Source organism: Carlito syrichta, unplaced genomic scaffold, assembly GCF_000164805.1.
Source record: "Carlito syrichta isolate Samal-C Ts95f unplaced genomic scaffold, Tarsius_syrichta-2.0.1 Scaffold307655, whole genome shotgun sequence".
Taxonomy (NCBI): Eukaryota; Metazoa; Chordata; class Mammalia; order Primates; family Tarsiidae; genus Carlito; species Carlito syrichta.
Genome location: NW_007251751.1, coordinates 82665 through 96402, shown reverse-complemented (window position 1 = coordinate 96402; position 13738 = coordinate 82665).

Here is a 13738-nt window from a genome sequence, read left to right as displayed (position 1 = left end):
TTTTTAAACTTTTGATAGCTTAAATGATATTTTGTCTGAAATTAAGATCACAACTTTTGCTTTCTTTTGGGTTCCATTTACCTGAAATTTTGCTTCCGATCCTCTTACTTTGAGTCTGTGAGTGTCCTTTCTGGTGAGATGAGTCTCTTGGAGAAAATATATTGTTGCCTCATGATATTTTACCCATTTTGCCATTCTATGTCTTTTCAGTGGTGCACTTAGTCATTCGCATTCAGGCTAATTATTGAAATGTGAGAGTTTATCCCTGTCATTAGGTACTTACAGAGTTATTGTTGTTCCTGTTTGTTTGTTGTCTCTTTTGATTTTGGGGTTGATTCATGTGGGTTTTCAATCTTTTTCCTCCACTCTTGTGAAGAATGTTGTCATTCTTTTTTCTCTTTCTTTTGTGTTTAATATTTTCTTAACTGTTTCTTGTAGAGCTGGTCTAACAGCAGTGTAAGTTCTTAGGGATTGAATGTCTGGGAAATATTTTAATTCTCCCTCATTGATGAAGCTTAGCTTAGTTGGGTAGGTTATTCTTGGTTGAAATTGTTTATCTTTGAGAACTTGGAAAATTGGGCTCCAAGTTCTCCTAGGCTGGAGTGTTTCTGTAGATAAATCTGCTGCTATTCTAATTGGTCTTTCCTGGTAGATAGTCTGACCTTTTTCTCTTGCTGCCTTTAGGATTTTTTCTTTTGTACCTAATTTGTTTAGATGAATTACTATGTGTCTAGGAGTTGATCTTCTCGTTTGTTGTCTTGCAGGAGTTCTCTGACTCTCTTGTGTTTGAATGGTCTCATCATTGATGAGATGAGGGAAGTTTTCTTGAATAATTTCATGAAATGTTTGTTCCAGGGTGGACTTTGTCTCTCCTTCTGCCTCAGGAAGTCCAATTACTCTTAGATTCAGTCTCTTGAAATAATCGCTCATCCCTTGAAGGTTTTGTTCTGTCTTTTTAAGTTTCTTTTCTATATTTTTGACAGTTTGGGTTAGTTCTATATTTTGGTCCTCAAGCTCTGAGATTCTTTCTTCTTCTTGGCTAATTCTGCTTTCTATGCTTATCAAATGTTATTTATTTCATTATCAGTATTCTTTACTACTGTTATCTCAATTATCAACTCCTTCATATTTTCCTTTTGTCTCTCCTCAATTCTTTTTATTTTCTCTATTAATATCTTAATATCTGGGTTTATAGTTTAAGATTAGTCATTCTGGAGACTCTTCATTGTTTGTATTCCATAGTCTGTTTTCTCAGTGTCTGGTCCCACAGGGGAGGTCTGTGTGAAACCCATATTCATCTTTTGGTTTTTTTCACTTGTGTTGATTTTCCTTTCCCCCACTTTTTCCCCTCTTCTTTAATTCTGTTGTTCAGAGATGGCAAGGTTGCTTTTACTTCTTTTTGCTCAGTCTCCTATTCTTCCTTATGTGGATCCTCTGGCTTTGTTAAATTCTGAAGCTGGAGTGTGGGCTCAGGGTTGTACTGTTTGCAGTTTTGAGATTTAATTAGGGGGAAACTATAATTCAAAATCTGTTTGCAGATTCCAGTATCCACTGCTAGATGTATGAGCACCTTCAAACCCCCTTCCCACTGCCTTACAATCTGTCCATGCAGTGAGGGTAAAGGTTTTCTCCCTTTAAGCAAAATGAGGTAAGAAAAGGGAAAAGAATTGAAAAAGGAAGGAAGGGGCAAGAGGAAGGTGGAGAGAGAGAGAAGAGTAAGAGGGAAAACAGACAGATGCACCAACTAACAGGTGAAAAGAGATACAAAGACAGAAAAGAATTTTTAAAAACTAAAATGTACAGATAATCATACAAATACACAATCCAACAAAAACCTCCCTATTGATGTACTCTTTCCATACACAAACAGGAAGTCTAAAGAAATGAAAAAAATCAGCAAAATAACAGAAACAAAGCAAGTATGAAAACATTATCAAAAACAGAAAGAAAGAAAGAAAGAAACTAAACTAAAGCCAAACAGAAATGAGCAAAACAAATAGACAAAAAGTAAAAACAAGTAACCAAATTTACTCTGAGGTCATTCCTGTAGGTTCAACGTCCTTTCAGCTCTGACCTCTAGCTCTCTGCACAGGCTGATGTTCTCAGAGCTTGGGTCAGATGCCCCAGGCCTATTGTGGGAGGAGGGTGGATCAGATTTGGACTCACCTGGCTTGCTGCCTGTCAAGTCTGCCACTCAGATCTGACCTGTGTCTGATCCAGCATGGGGAAGGGGCTTCTGTCTCTCACAATTTAATGAGATCACCTTAGGTCCCAAGTTGGAGACTGGGCAGAGCTGGGTGGAGCTGGGCAGGGCAATGCAGGTCTCTGCCTCATTCTGGGACAGAGAAAATTGCTGCAGTCAGCATCTCCTCACCAGGTATGGGCCTTCTCTCTGGATCTCCCCGATCCTCTTTCTCCACTGATCATATCCAGTGCTCTAGCTGATTTGTGATAACAGGTGATGGTGTGGACCAGGTGCCAGGTGATGAGAATCAGCTGGATTCAGCAGGTTCTTCTTGGGAGAGTCCCCCAGCCAGAAGATGATCTTGAGTGCACCTGTGCTCCAATCTCAGGGCAGTGGGAGCTTGCAGTCACCCTCAGAGGGGGCCCTGGTTGCATGAATCCAAGTTTCTCCTCAGACTTTCACTCTCCCACCAGGTTTCACCCTCCCACCAGCGCATGCCTACTCATGCAGAGAGTCTTTTCGGACACTTGCTTTTGTGGAGACTCTCACGATCTGACCTGTCTGGTTGCCATCTTAAGCTCTACTCCCAAGTCCATTTTCTCAACAGACTTTCCCTAAAGTTAATTTTATATCTAGTTTTTATATGCCATTTTCCCAGAGGATTGGGAATGATACAGGGTATGACATTTTAATAAGTTTCTTAGGGGTTTTGCAAGTAAGTGATTTATCTCCATTGTAAAATGAATACACTGGTCTGATTCAATCTGAAAAGAAATGCCAAAGAAAGGAATAATTTTGGTTGTTAATATCTTCACCACTGATGTAGCATAAACAAGTCTAGTCAGTATTCAGTCCATCCACTAAACATACAAACAACAACCAATGAGAAGTCTAAAGCAGAAAGTAATTCCATGGGATCTATTTGGAGTGTGCCAAAGAGCAGTGCAGGTCTTGGAGGACTTCCTGAACAGTGTTGGTTCCCCCAGAGATATTTTGAGATTTACAGTAATGTCACGTGAAATAATTTGGTCTGAAATTGTGTAGATCCCAGGACAAAACCAGTCATCTTTTAGTTCTTTAAATATCCCCATCTGCACATATGTCCCCTCTGATGGGACATAAGTGTATCTGGCAGGTCCCTGAATTCCATCCTTGCTGTATTCCAGGACACATTAGAGACCTGCTTCTAAATCACTTCCTCAAATATCTGCAGTCACAGCCTTGTTATGACATTTCTTTTATTGCTGAAAATTTCTATCTAATCAAATTAAAAATTTCTAGCCTAGTATTTATATTACTTTATTAATACCAAACTCCAATTCCAAAACTGCCCCAAATCTAATTATATTAAATTATTTAAGTTCACTCTGTTCCATTGACCCAGTCTCTTTGCCAATCTTCTTGTCTGAAGTTTGACATATAACCCCCACAAGAAACTGCCTTCTCTATCTTTCATAACCAATGCTTGCTATCTCCTCTTTTAATTACACTCTAATAGCATTATGTTCAATCATTAGTTACAGCTTTACTTTAGGGCATGGTATTTTTGTATGTACTAGTTTAAGAAAATAACTGTTTCATCAAATATGCAAAAATAAGTATACTCTGCTTTTTCTCAGTTATTCTTTATGGCCTACAAAATGAACAACATGCTTTATCATTATTTAACAATTGAAAATATCCCATGATACTTAGTCTAGGTGTATGCACACAGCAACTGTCTTAATCACTTGTCAAATAGCATTTGTCTCACCACTTAAATGACTCTAGAAAGAGCAAAATAATGAAACTCATATAACCTAGTTTACATTGCTCTGGTCCATTTTGATCAGAAGTGCTTAAGAAAGTTTCAATAATTGTTAATGCCCGAGAGTCCTTACTATTCCTTTACTCTCTTCAAAATGATTTAAAATCAGCAGTATCATTGAAGAACTTGTTAATGGCTTTCCTATAAATATTGAATTTGGGTGGGAAACGTATTATAGGCTTAACAGAAAAGGACTCATTTAGCTAATTAAAGAAATAATACTAGCCGGGCTCGGTGGCTCAGCCTGTAGTCCCATGCTTTGGGAGGCTGAGGTAAGAGGATTGCCTGAGCCCATGAGTTTGAGACCCACCTGGGCAACTTGGCAAGATCTCATCTCTACAGTAAATCAAAAAATTAGCAGGGCGTGGTAGTGCGCACCTGTAGTTCCAGTTACTTGGAAGGCTGAGGTGGCAGGATTGCTGGAGCCCAGCAGGTTGAGGCTGCGGTGACCAGGAGTGTGCCATTGCACTCCAGTCTGGATGATAGGAGTGAGACTCCAACTCAAATAAAAACTAACAAACAAACAAAAAAAGAAATAATATAAGTGCACTGCTTGAGCTCACTGATGCCTTATGAGAAGTATTGCATAGACTCTGGGACAATGAAGATGAATACAATGTGATCCCTACCCTTGAGGGACAATTTTAACTATGTATATCCAAGAATTATCTGTCCTGGAAATCAGAAAGAAACTGAGGGAAAAAACTAATTATAATCAAAAATGTTAATTATTCTTTGAATTCTGTTAATGCTCCACAGTTATGATCACATTTATGTGAATCTTCTGCCTTTATAAATCAATTCGTCACACAACCCTGAGATGCAAGGTGTCAGGAATTTTAATGATGCACAGTTAGCAGATGATAAGAGAGGCAAAGGAATTTGAAACCCTCCACACAGCACACATGTCTCAGTTCTCTTTCTAGTTCTCTAAGTTTGCTCTGGAAGTAAAATCACTATTCTTGAAATTTGTAATTTCTAACTGCATGAAATTGAAACATAGATGACAAAACCATGGACCACTGTAGTTATTTCTTAAAGATTACTCAGTTCATTATTTATGATGCAGAGGGAAAATCATGTCAGGCCTCCACAGGGTAAAATTGTGACACATATGCCTCTGACCAAACACAGCTGGGTATTTTAGTGTTCCTACCTCTGTACCTGGAGGCTGCCCAGGTCCCCACTTGGAGTAGGCAGGATCAGCTATGTAGTCAGAACATTGTGTCTCTGATATGTTGATGAGAGGGCAATGTCATAGAACTGGAAACATTCAATAGGGCATTACGTCACTACTGACTGATATGGACAGTCTTTTGAAGGCACCACAAAACTTCATAGAGAAATAACTTTAGAATAGAGTGAAAAAAACTCTTCATAAGGAGGTAGTGATTTGGGGTTATAACCATTTTTTTCTACACTTACATTTGAATGTTATGAAAAACAATAAAATATTTTCTTTTATCTTTCCAAGAATGAACTTCTGATTCACAAAATAATGAATAGAACTAAGTTCCCACCAAAGTTTTCTCAAGATAGTCTGTTTTTAACTCTGGGAAAGACTTTAGTGTCAAAACACTGGATGTCACAGACTGGCCTAGATAAATTTTAAACTTGGAAGAGACAATAATGTCAAAAATTGCTCAGTAAGAAGGTATCTTGGCATCATTTGATCCATGGTGAGTTCAGAATCCAGATTTTTTAATGAATATCTCTATCAGCTTAATAAAATCTAATCTGCAATCAAATGATTCTGGAAACCATAGGGGACAATCACATTGCAGGCAGCATAACTCAGAAAGTAAAACTAGATTCAAAGGGTGAGACTAAATGATAAGTATTTATCTAGCAAAATAAAAACTCCATTTTTGCGATAAAGTGAAGTTAGTTTTTAAAGCTCTGTAGTAACATCCACTGAAAAAGTGCCCTATTAACTTGACATGATGGCTTATACCATGAATCTCAGAGCACTGGGATGCCAAAGTGAGAGGATTACTTGAGGTTAGGAGTTAGAGGTTACAATGGGATATGATCAACCCACTGCACTCCAACTTGGTCAACAGAATAAGACCCTGCCTTGAAAATAGGAAGAAACCATGGTTCCAGTAAGATGGCAATGGCATAGGTGGGACTGTGAGATTCTCTGAAAGTGAGTTCCCAAAAAGACTCTTATTTCCTTCCCCCACTACCCTGCCCACCACCAGCTGGACCGGTTCTAGGCCTGGGCACCCTCGGTCCCATGCAAGGCTGGCTATTGAGGTCCCTCAGCTGCAGCTTCTCTACCATAGGCGGCCCTAGGCCCCAGCCATGTGGAGATCCCAGCTCCCTCCCCAGCTACAACATATCACCTGGCCTCAAGACACTGGCTGCCACCTGTGGAGACCCTTGGATACCACCCTGTGGAGATCTGGGTTCTCTTGCGGGCTACACTGATCTGCCCAGCACTCAGCCACTGCCAGCTCCCTCCCTGATTGGGCTCCCAGTGGCCTGGTGCTCACTTCTCAGAGTTTCAGCTCCCCATCATGGGTTCTGGGCCCCTGCCCAGCCCTATTTCAAGCCACTGTCACCCAGGGAGTCTCTAGGAGCCCGCCCCTCAGAAATTTCTGGCTGAAGTGCCCTGTGCAGGGTCCAAAGCTGCTGTCACTGCTCACTACCCACCCTTTGGAGCTCTGGTCCCCATTCTGGCTGAGGTACCCAGCATGGGACCCCGTCGTTATGTAAGAGAACAGTATATCTTAAGGAGGTGCTGATCAACTGCTCTCAGCTCTCAGCTCCAGAAGAGAGAATTACCAGCTCCTTCCTCCAGCCCAGGCCACTGGTGGCACACCAGATCCAGCATCCAGCTGTGTCACTGATCCCCAGTGCCTGACACACCACCACAGCCCATCATAGTGGATCACGCACAGACCCGGACGAGTGGAGAGAAAGGATGGGTGGAGAGAAAGGATCCACAAAAGAGGAGCTGCCCACCTCAACCATTTTCCAGGCAGAGATTTGCATTGCCCCACCCATCTACGAGCAGCCTCCACCTTGGTTTCTAAGGTAATGTCGCTAAACAGGAGACAAAAGGCCCTCCCCTACACTGAATCAGATACAGGCAACTCAGCCCTATCACAGACCTCTCAGGCAGCAAGCCAAGGGAACCAACTCAAGCTTGGAGTAACTCTATCTGCCTGCAATGAAAGTAAAGTGGAGAGGCTAGAGATCAGAGCTGAAGAAACCTTAGACTCTCAGGAAAGATTCCAGAGCTAGTCTGGTTTCTTATTTTGAATTTTGATTTTATTGTTTTGACTGTTTGTTTTGCTCATTTTTGTTTGTTTTTTGATTTAGACTACCTGTTTGTGTTGGGGAAAAATGTATCAAAAGGTATGATTTTATCAGACTGTCTTTGTGAGATTACCAGTAAGCTTTAGGAAATTTTGTTTGTGTGTCTGTTTTTCACTATTTTTTCGACCTTATATCTCTTTTTCATTCGTTAGTTGGTATGTATGTCTGTTTTCCTTCTCACTCTTCTCTCTCTCTAGCTTGTTCTTGACACCTCATTCTTCCATTATTTTTCCTTTTCATACCTCCTTTTGTTCCAGGGAGCAAACCTAAACCCTGCTGAATGGACAGATTGTAAGGCAGTGGGAAATGGGTTCCAGTGTGCCCAAGCACCTGTTGGTGGATACTGGGTTTTGCAGACAGATTCTGAACCACAGTTTTCCCCTCAATTAAACATCAAAATTGCAAAAAGTACAGCTCCCAACCCACACTCCAGTCTCAAAAGTGAACAAAGCCAGAGGACTCTCATAAAGAAGACCAGGAGATTGCACAAAGGAAGTAAAAGCAACCCCACTTTGCCTGAAAAACAGAATTAAAGAAGAGGAGGGAAAGGGGGAGACAGAAAAATCTACACAAATGAAGAAAAACCAAAAGAAGAATATGGGTCTCTCCTAGACCCCTGGGAGGGCAGACGTTGAGAAAACTGACTTCAAAATGCAAACAATGAAGAGCTCCCAGAATGGCTGGTCTCAAACTACAAACCTAGATATTAAGACATTAATGGAGAGATTTAAAAGAATTGAGGAGAGACAAGAAGAAACTAGGAAGGAGTTGATAACTGAGATAACAGTAGTAAAGAATACTGTGAATGAAATAAATAACAAACCTATAAGCATGAAAAGCAGAATTAGCCAAGCAGAAGAAAGAATCTCAGAGCTTGAGGACCAAAATATAGAACCAACCCAAACTGTCAAAAACATAGAAAAGAAGCTTAAAAGACAGAACAATACCTTCAAAAGATGAGCTATTACTTCAAGAGACTGTACCTAAGAGTAATTGGACTTCATGAAACAGAGAGAGAGGCAGAGGCCACCTTGGAACAAACATTCCATGAGATTATTGAAGAAAACTTCCCTCATCTCATTAGTGATGCAAAAATTCAAACACAAGAGATTCAGAGAACACCTGCAAGACAACAAATGAGAAGACCAAATCCCAGACACATAATAATTTGCCTAAACTGGTAGGTATAAAAGAAAAAATCCTAAAGGCAGCAAGAGAAAAAGGCCAGATCACCTGCCATGGAAGACCAATTAGAATATCCGCATATAGCCGGGCTCAGTGGCTCAGCCTGTAATCCCGCGCCTTTGGGAGGCTGAGGTGAGTGGATTGCCTGAGCCCGCGGGTTTGCAACCCACCTGGGCAGGCAAGACCTCATCTCTACAATAAATCAAAAAATTAGCTGAGCGTGGTAGGTGCACCTGTAATTCCAGCTACTCGGCTGAGGTGGAAGGATCGCCGGAGCCCAGCAGGTCGAGGCTGCAGTGGCCAGGAGAGGCCACTGCACTCCACTCTTGGTGGCAGAGTGAGACTCCAACTCAAAAATATATATATATATATCAGCAGATTTATCTATAGAAACCCTGCAGATTAGGAGAGCTTGGAGCCCTATCTTCAAAGTTCTAAAAGATTAACAATTTCAACCAAGAATAACCTACCCAGTCAAGCTAAGCTTCATCAGTGAGGGAAAATTAATATCTTTCCCAGACATCCAATCCCTAAGAACTTAGGCTGCCACCAGACCACCTCTACAAGAAACACTTAAGAAAGTGCTAAACATAGAAGAAAAGGAAAAACAACGTTCCACACAAGAGTACAGGAAAAAGAGTAAAACACACACAAACCCACCCCAAAACCCAAAGAAAGACAATAAACAAAGAGGAACAACAGCAACAACTCTGTAAGAATTTTATGATAGGGATCAACTCTTGCATTTCAATAGTTAGCCTCAATGTGAATGGACTAAATGCACCACTGAAAAGATATAGAATGACAAAATGGATAAAATATCACCAGGTAACAATATATTGCCTTCAAGAGACCCATCTCACTAGAAAGGACACTCACAGACTCAAAATAAGAGGATGGGAAACAAATTTTCAGGTGATCAGCAGAGTGAGACTCTGACTCAAAAAAAAGAAAAAGAACAATTCCATTCAATATAGTTACAAAAAATGAAATATCTTGGCATCTTCCTAACCAGAGATGTGAAAGACCTCCACAATGAAAACTACAAAACACTGCTCAAATAAATCAAAGATGACACAAACAAGTGGAAAATATTCCATGCTCTTGGACTGAAAGAATCAACATTGTTAAGATGTCCACTCTATCTAAAGCAATCTACAGATTTAATGCAGTACCCATCAAGTTACCAGCAACATTCTTCTCAGACCTAGAAACAACAATACAGGTATTCATATGAAAACATAAATTACCAAGAATAGCCAAAACAATACTCAGCAAAAAAAAAAAAAAAGCGGGAGATATCACATTCCTAGACTTTAAACTTCATTATAAAGTTACAATGATCAAAACAGCCTGGTATTGGTACAAGAACAGGCACATAGACCAATGGAACAGACTAGAGATGCCAGAAGCAAAACCTCAATTTCTCAACCACTCATCTTCAACAAAACCTCCACCACCAATCACTGGGGAGAGGAGAACTTATTCAGTAAGTGGTACTGGGAAAACTGACTAATCACATGCAGAAAATTAGAACAGGACCCCTACCAATCCCCATATACAAAAATCAACTCTAAATGTATCAGAGACCTAAACATAAAACCTCAAACTATAAGAACCTTAGGAAATACAGGAGACAGTCTTATGGAAATTGTAACTGGCAACTAATTCCTGATCAAAACCCCAAATGCCTGTGCCATAAGAGATAAGATAGACAAGTGGCACCTCATCAAACTGACAAGCTTCTGCAAAGTCAAAGAAACCACCAAGATAGCAGGGAGAGAGCCCACAGACTGGGAAAACATATCTGCCAACTCTGTGTCTGGCAAACGCCTAACATCTAGCATCTACAAGGAATAAAAATGTGCTGAAAAGAAAAAAACAAACAGCCCCATTGCAAAGTGGGCAAAAGATATGAATAGACACTTCTCAAAGGAAAACATATGAGCAGTTAACAGACACATGAAAAAATGTTCAGCCTCACTAGTCTTCAAAGAAACGCCAATTAAAACTACACCGAGATACCACCGAACTCCAGTCAGAATGGCCATCATCAATAACTCAAAAAATGCTGGACTCGGTGGCTCAGACTGTAATCCCACGCCTTGGGAGGCTGAGGTGAGTGGATTGCCTGAGCCACGGGTTCGAGACCCACCTGGGCAACTTGGTGAGACCTCATCTCTACAATAAATCAAAAAATTAGCCGGGTGTGGTAGCGCTCACCTGTAGTTCCAGCTACTTGGAAGGCTGAGGTGGAAGGATCGCCTGAGCCCAGCAGGTTGAGGCTGCAGTGGCCGGGAGTGGGACTCCACCTCAAAAACAAACAAACAAAAAAAATAATAACTCAAAAATTAACAGATGCTGAAGAGGATGTGGTGAAAAGGGATCACTTCTACACTGTTGGTGGGAGTGTAAACTAGTACAACCTCTGTGAAAAACAGTGTGGTGATTCCTAAAACTTTCAAAAATCAACTTTCTATATGAACCCGCAATCCCCCTACTGGGAATATACCAGTAAGAACTCAAGTCACTCTATAAAAAAGATAACTGCACATGTATGTTTATCACAGCATTGCTCACAATAGCAGGAACATGGAACCAATCATGCTGCCCATCAAAAGGGGACTGGATTTTTAAAAATGTGATGCATATACACAATGAAATATCACACAGCTATAGAGAAGAACAAAATCATGAACTTAGCAGCAACCCGGATGGACTTAGAGTCTATAATACTGAGTGATATTTCACAGAAACAAAGAACTGAGTATCACATGTTCTCACTCATAAGTGCACCTTGAACAGCCCGTAATACTATAAGGATTGACAGTAGTGGAGGGGGGTTGGGTGGGAACAGGGAGGTAGAATAGGCTGAAGTAGAAATCTGCCTGGGGAAGGGGGTCACACCTCAACAACAAGGGTAACTGCACAATGAATATTTGCATACCTAACCCTGAATTGTACCCCACAGTTTTAAAATAAAATATTTAAGGGTTAAAAAAAAATAAAAGAAAATGAACTTACAGGGCTAGAACATTACAAAACATAAAAATTATAAAATTTCAGCATATTCCAAATAGAAAACACAGACAAACTCTTTTTGAAGTAGTTTTTGGCCAACCAATGCCTGCTGGCATCTCTAAAATTTCTGTTTTTATTGTGAATGAAAAATATGGGATTTAAGTGAATAATTTAATGGTATTACCAGCTGAATAAAGGCATGCATTCATATAATTAAAGCAGATTATCAGCAGGTAAATGACAAATCCTTGTCCCAAGCATTAGAGTTGATGAGATAGAAAAGACAGCCCTAAATCTTTCTATAGTAGGAGAACTGCAGTTCAATATTACTGTGTTAATATTAAAAACAATCCATCAGAAGCTGACATTTAGCTTTGGTGGTACTTTACAGCCATGGTGTCCTGGATGGACTAACAGTCCAACAGGCAGGAGACAGAGCCAATAAATGGAGACAAATGTTGCTTCTGTGTAAATAACTTGGGACACACAGGCTCTAACCGATACCTTTTAAAAGACAAGATAAATATTATTTATCCAATAAATGAGGCCAAACTACTTCATTGAACTGAACTATTTCCAGGGATAATTCAATAGAATGTGGAGAACTATGCTTAGATTTGTTCCCTTCTGTTTATTCATTCTCATGTTAATCTACATTCTTCTCTCCAATTTCAGAGTCCTTGTGGCATAGCTACTAATTTTCTCTTCATAGCCATCAACTCAGCTTTTATTGTTTGAAGCATCTAGTAACGTTTCAGACCAGAAAAATGAAAGAGTGAAAGATGTGCCAACCCAAATTATGCTTGTTATATCGATAATTTCCAGTTGAAAAGAAAAATTATGGTTTCAAAGAGTGCTAAATGACTTGTTTTTCCTCCATATGACAAGCCATAAACATTTTTCTGTAGTGGTACCCTCTCTATACTAGGGTGAAAAATAGCCTTTGCTACTAGAGACAGGAAGTTGGGGTCTACAATAAACCTGAATACACTTTCCAAAGTAATCTTCATATTCCACTAGTTTTGGACCCCTGTATATCACTTAGTGACTCCCTTGGGTAGTGAATGTGTGTGTGTTCTATGTATATATGTGTATATTATGTGTGTGTATATATGTATACATTCATCCATGATTCTTGGTTCAAAGCTCCCATAACCCTGTTCTCTGGACTTCTCCTTCCTTCTACCTTTGACCTGGCAGTCCCCTAAGTTAGCAGTAGAAACTATACTCCCTCTTCCCAAAGGCCAGTATCTGTCCTATCCTGTTTACTTGTAGGTTGTATGACCCTCATTCCAGAGAAGGTTCTCCCCAGTATTCTGGAGGAAGAAATTCTGCACAGAGAAGCCAAGAAGAATCCGTACAGACAGACCTTGCTGTGTATCCCCTCAGTCTATTAGTATGGGATCATACTCATTCACATTTCTATAAGGTTGTCACTCAATCCTGTCCAATGAAGACCCCACAAAAGACCCATGAAGACTGGATATGGAGAGCTTCCCAATAACTGAACACGTTAAGGTACCTGGAGTTGGCATGTCCAGGGAGGACATGGAAACTTTGTGCACCTCTTCCTATACTTTGCCCTATGCATCTCTTCATCTGCATCCTTGTAATATCCTTTAGAGTAAACCAGTGAATGTAAATATTTCCATGACTTCTGAGAATGACTCTGGTAAATCAATTCAACTCAAGAAGGAGACTATGGGCACCTCAACTGGAAGCCGGCTAGTCAAAAGTTATGGAGGCCAAGACGTGTGACTGGTGTCAGAGGTGGGGGAGCAGTCTTACGAAATGAACCCTCAAACTGTGGGAGCTGAAGCTATCTCTAGTAGATAGTATCAGAATTGAATTAAAGGCCACCCAGCAGGTGCCTGCTGAAGAATTGATTGGTTACTTGGTTTTCAGCTGAAAACCCACACGTTTGGTCCCAGAAGTTCTCTGTGTTGATTGTTGCTCTGCGAAAACAGAGAAAAACTGTGTTTTTTTCCACTGATACTCACCTAGAAACAGTTTTCCTGGTCACATTCCCTTTGTCTTTTTATTTCTTCTCAAATCTATCATTCTTTATTTTAAAAGTATAAAAGCACATTGCTTTAGTCCTTTTTTGGACTTTACTCTCTTATGAAGATCCCCATGTACATTTAAAAATAATAAAATGTATATGCTATTATTTTGACAATTTGCCTAGTGTCATTTTGTTTCCAGATCCATTA